This window comes from Malus sylvestris, chromosome 14 (genome assembly GCF_916048215.2).
Source record: "Malus sylvestris chromosome 14, drMalSylv7.2, whole genome shotgun sequence".
Lineage (NCBI taxonomy): Eukaryota > Viridiplantae > Streptophyta > Magnoliopsida > Rosales > Rosaceae > Malus > Malus sylvestris.
Genome location: NC_062273.1, coordinates 5,271,422 through 5,277,563, shown reverse-complemented (window position 1 = coordinate 5,277,563; position 6,142 = coordinate 5,271,422).

Here is a 6,142-nt window from a genome sequence, read left to right as displayed (position 1 = left end):
CAGTGTGATTGTCTAGATTGTTTAAAAAAAATTCTCGTAATCCAAGTCCCATAAGCCCTAAATCTGCACATACATAAAGCTCTCACAAGACCAAATCTGTCCCTTATTCACAAAATCTCACTACATTTAAGTTCATTCATGAAACTTTAATTGAATCCAACTTCAAGTCCTGTTTTCACTCCCTTATAAACCCCTCATTTGCACTACTTCCTCCAAACCATCTCTCTCTCTCTCTCTCTCTCTCTCTCTCTCTCTCTCTCTCAATTTACCTTGTTGTCATTGTCCAAACCAATCACCATGTCAAACGGTGCCACCAACTCTGAAGACAGCATGGCCAACTCTGGCAAAAAATATCTCTTCAAGTGCACCCATTGTGAGAAAGGTTTCTCGTCCGGTCAAGGCCTTAGGTGGCCACCAAAACGCCCACCGATACCAAACTAATCAGCTCATGAGGAGACTCGCAGATGCCATTGGAACCTATGTTAGTATCCCCTATGTTGCTGCTGCTCTAGCGAAGGTCCAGCAAGCTGCTGCCGGTGCCTACCTGGTGCTGGAGGTGAATGTAGCTGGATGGGGTTATCATTGGATAGTCCAGTCTACTTTAGGCCTACTGACATCTACAAGTCTTGATGCTATAATTATTTTCATGAGGTTGCTTTTGCAATGATTAGGTCATGAGAAGTGGATAATCAGCTGAATGAGGCCGAACAGGGTTTTATTAACGTCACAAGAGATTATCTAGGTGAGTGGGAAAATAATGATACTACTAATTGGAATGGTGCAGGTGAGGAAGTGACTTCCTAGCAAAGGGATGATGATTTGGATTTGGAGCTCAAACTCTAGGGTTTGGATTTTCAAGAGCTGATCTGGGGTCTCTTTATACATATCAAGGTGCTTAGAGTTGATTTAATAGTTTTGAGTTATGTAATTGTGGGAATATTAGTATAAGTTTGAGTTTGTAGCAAGCTAAATATAAACTGCTTGCTTGGTTGTTTGAGTTAATGTTATGATTTCTAAACTATGTATAATGCTCTAAGCATGAATATATTTATGAGTATTTTAGTGTTATGGTTTCTGAATTGTGCCAGACTTCATTTCTTGAGATCCCCATTTGCAAAAATAGTTTGGAGCTACCTAAAAATTGCTACAAGAATACTATAAAGATACTATTCAACTACTTAAAGATTTAGTGCTAAGACACTATAAATGCACTAGAAAGACACTAAATGGACTTTCAAAATGATACACCTTACCTTTCAAGGTGTGATTTGAAAGTTCTCTTAAATGTAGTGCAGCAATAATCATTTATTAGTCCTTTAAAAAAAAAAATATTCGTGTGTTCCTAACATAATTAGCCTATAAGCTCCATGGAAATTTTAATGTCTCTCATCAAACACACCCTTAGCGTTATCTGAACAATATTCGGCAAAGTTGGCAATTAGTTTAAGGTGTAATAATATCTTTTTCAGCTCACACATGGTCTATGTGAGTTCGTGGTGCGGACGTACAAAAAATTTACTCCTACCATGTACACGATCCTTTCTTAAACCATCTAATTATGCCACAAATTATGTCACCCCATCTGGTAGTACCTTGCGCTGTTACGTACAACCAACGTCTAAAATATCGATATTATCCCAATATTTTCATCGAAATTTCCGTGTTTTTGGACTACCGATAGTTCCGATATCATCGATATTTTAGACCTTGATAGGAACTCTATGTGGTACTAAGTCACTCATGTATCTTACCATGCAATGTATGAAGTGTAAAATATTGTGCTAATTCATTATATATAAATGATTATGGTGTGTTTAAACTTCTTTCATTAATTACTCCATATTTTCTATACTCACAATGTTTGCCAATTCGCTATATAATCAACTTAAATCGGTTAAATTCATCATGCAATGCATTTCCTTCCAATTTTTTTATGATAAACTAATAGATAATTGACTAAATAAACATCCTGCAAAGTTTCAATAAAAATTTCCGAGTTTTTCTTACAATTTCCGTGGTTTTTATTCAATTTTTATGGATATCGATAATATCCCGATATTTCCATCGAAATTTCGGTATTTTTGGACTATCAATATTTCCAATATCACCAATATTTTATACCTTGCGTACAACCCAACCAAACCTCCCATCAACGTACTAAAGGACCAAGCTCCATCACAATTCATTTTCATCCTTTTTTCATTTTTTTTTTTTTTCGCAAAATTGTCCGCCTCACTGACTTAAAGTGCATTGCCATTGCAACAGGCTAGGGGGACGAGCTATGCGACTCAAATTCAAGTCATTGAGGCGGCACAATAATGAATAACAAAACTATGAAACTATAAATTTAATAGTGAAGGAGCTTAATTTGGTCATCTAATACGTCGGTGAGAGGGGTTTGTGGTGTTGCGCAACAGCGCAGGGTGGTTGCAGGAGGCGGTCGAGGCTAGGTCCTGCATGGCCATATCTATTTTGGCTGTTGTAGTAGAAGCGGCTGTTGTTTTTAGTGCGAAAGGGTTTACAAAGTTGCCTGGGGCAGATGTTGCGGGCCTATGGGGATCATTCATGATATCTTGCAGCTGGGTAAGCATTCTTATTCAATAAGTTCTTGTATGCACCACGACAATGCAATGAAGCGGCTCACTGGCTTCATTTGTTACTAGTAATGGTGGTAATCATGGATGAGTTTGGAGGTTTGTACATTGTTTATACCATACTTAGGGTCTTCGTATTTCGACCTCGTATAAATACTCGATGACTCAAATGTAATTATGTAATAAAGGAAGGGGCAAATAAATAAAAAAGGGAGGAGCCCTTATTCTATAAAAGGGCCTCCTCACCCTCACAAATCCTAAGCCTCTCCTATCTAGAGCAAAGCTCTCACACTCTCTCCCTCACAAATACTCTCAGAGAAATACAATCAGTGTAGACATAGCCCAAACATTTGGGTGAACCACGATACATCTTGTGTTATTTACATTTCTTGCAAATTCACGGTCGGATTTACGTTGTTCCAAGACCTCCGGTTTTGTGCATCAACATACATAGTTGTCATCATGTACATAGTTGTTCTCTAAAGAGGAGATTTGTTGTTTTCTTAAGGACAAATTGTCAATATGATGTCAATAAGCTATCAAAAACATTAGTACATCACATGTCTAAGACAAAAATTAGTGTTTCAACATGTTTGCGTACATATCGATTGTAATGTTGTTCTACAATTACTTCTTGTGCTCATTATAGTCAGTAAAACTAAAAATAATCCAGATTATTATCACATTAGTATTTTCTTTATTCTACTTAAAGACTTTTAAAAGAAGGATTATTTCCCCAATCTTTCAATTTTATCTATTAATTGAGTTCTTGTATAATGTTAATCTTAGGAAATTGTTTTTTTTTATTTTTTATTTACGATCGATATTCATTAAGTTGAGAAAACGATAATGTACAATCTCGAAAGATTGTGTGCTTAGATGGGCCTCAATAAAACCTTGATGGGGCTTTCAACCCTGTCGAAGAGAAAAAGAGTGGCATGCACAACAACAATAGTTAACTATCCTCTAGAATAATAAAGTTATATAGAGGAGTCCTCAAAAATTACATCAGATACAAAATCTAGATGTTCCTCAAACCACATGGTGGCATCCAATACCTGTCCTTGCTAGTCTGTGAGCAACGCTATTTGCTTCACGTTGAATTAAACTAAAGCTTTTCTGAGAAATATCACTCAGAAAACTTCTAATGTCATTTGTCAAGGGGCCAAGATTGGAGGTATTGTCCCCCATATTCTTCATTTTTGCTAGTGATGGACTCGAGTCACCCTCGAAGATTACTTGGCTTCCAATTGCAAAATTTTCCTACAAAAATAGGACTACACGCCATGCTGCCATGAGTTCCACTTGCAAAGCTGACGCCACAACCTTGCTGCCTCCAGTCATAGCCCCCAGAAATTCCCCAGAGTAGTTGTACCACACTACTCCATAACCACCACGCTTCATGCCATGCTCCATCAAAGTTGCATTTGATCCAACCTTCACTGGGCTTGTTCCATTTCTGCAATTGCCTTGCCGCTACTTGTTGGAAGCTAAACAGCTTCTAAAGTCGAAGCATCTAAGGCAGCAAGGAGCTCCCGAGCATGGCTTCTATCTGCATCGAAGAAGAAAGAAGAATAAAGGGTTTTAGCCTCCAACGGCTAGTTTTTCAGTTTAAATATATGTGTAAGTGTGTGAGTGACAAATGTACATTCCAGATTAGATCACTTAAAACCCAAATGAAGGGCTAAGATTTAATCTAGAGTAGTAAGGATAAAAGAGTTGTTTTAGTCTCTTGTTAATCCACCATACCCTACAAGATTTCCTCTACTTAATGAAGTCATGGCTGCTACTGTAAAACACACTCCAAAAGTCATCTCCATTCTCTGTCAAGTTCAACCAAAAGAAACTAATCCAAACAAACTAACCAAAAACACATAAACAAACAAACAAACTTTATCATGGCCTCAGAGCTTAGTTTATGATCTTACAATTTTCTGGGCGTAATCTATGCAAGTTGAGATCTTTGGGAACACCTATGTAATGTCCACAACAACAACAACAACCAACAAACAACCCTACAAATGAAGGGATCCAACAGTAGCAGTGAGCTAAAAGCTCCAGTCTTTTATGGGGAGAACTATGAATTTTGGAGAATAAGAATGACAACCATTTTCAAGTCCTATGATCTATGGGATATGGTTCAGTATGGGTATGAAACCTGAGATGGAGGTCGATGCTCTAAAGGAGGACCTCACAGAAACTCAACTCAAAACACTAAAGTAGAACCGGATGGAGGATGCTAGAGCACTTGGAATCATCCAAGGTGTTGTCTCAGACACCATTTTCCCAAGGATTACAAATGAAGAAAGTGCAAATGGAGCTTGGGAAGTTTTACAACAAGAGTACAGAGGAGACACCAAAGTCAGAAAGGTAAAACTTCAATCCCTTAGAAGAGATTTCAAGTATACAAGAATGAGGGAGAATGAGTTGTTAAAAGACTACTTTACTAGGCTATTTGATGTTGTAAACAAGATGAAAACATATGGTGAGGAACTGCCAAATGAAAGAATTGTACAAAAACTGTTGATTAGTTTGACTAAACCCTATGATTCAATAGTGAGTTTCATTGAAGAAACCAAAGACACTGAAACTCTTAGTGTGCAAGATGTGATGGCATCCTTAAGAGCTTTTGACCAAAGGCTCAAGAGGCATGTTGATTTTGCACCTAAAAAAGCTTTTCTATCACTCAATGTTGGATCTAGTAGTCAAGCTAGTGCAAGCAAACAAAAAACCACAATAGAAAGGCAAGAACAAGAAATGGGAAGGAAAGGGGTATCAAAACCCTAGACCTAACCAAGGCAACTACTCAAATGAAGGTCCAAGAATCAAGCAGTAATGCAAGCACTATGACAAATTCCATCTTGGAGAGTGTTGGTTCAAGGACAAGCCTAGGTGCCACAAATGCAACAGGTTCGGGCACATCTTGAAAGATTGCAGATCAAAGGATGTACAGCAAGTGAACTGTGCAAATCAAGTGGAGGAAGAAGCAAATGTGTTTTGTGCTTTTAGTGCAAAAGTGGAGAAAAACAATGAAGTGTGGTACATTGACAGTGGCTAGAGCAACCCCATGACTGCACATGAGTCATTAGTCATTGACATTGACACAAACTTCACTGGAAAAGTGAAAATGGGAAATGGAAACATTGTCAAGGCCACTGGAAGAGGAACTCTAGTTATTAACACCAAGAAGGGAAAAAGATGCATAAGGGAAGTGATGATAATGCCTAGATTGGATGAGAATCTACTTAATGTGGGTTAAATTATGGAGCATGGTTATTTCCTACTCTTTGGGGGAACTGTGGTCGAGATCTATAATGACAGGTCCCTATCACACCTAGTGACTAGAATGGAAGTGAAAAACATAAGCTTTCCACTTATGTTGAAGTACCTAGAGGAAGAGGCAAGGAAAGCAAGTGTGACAGGTTCTATGAAGCTATGGCACAAGTGGCTTGTTCATTTAAACATGACAATCTTACAAAATCTGCAAAAGCATGAAATGGTGTAAGGGATACCAAAGATGGACCAATGCAATGAAACATGTGAAGGGT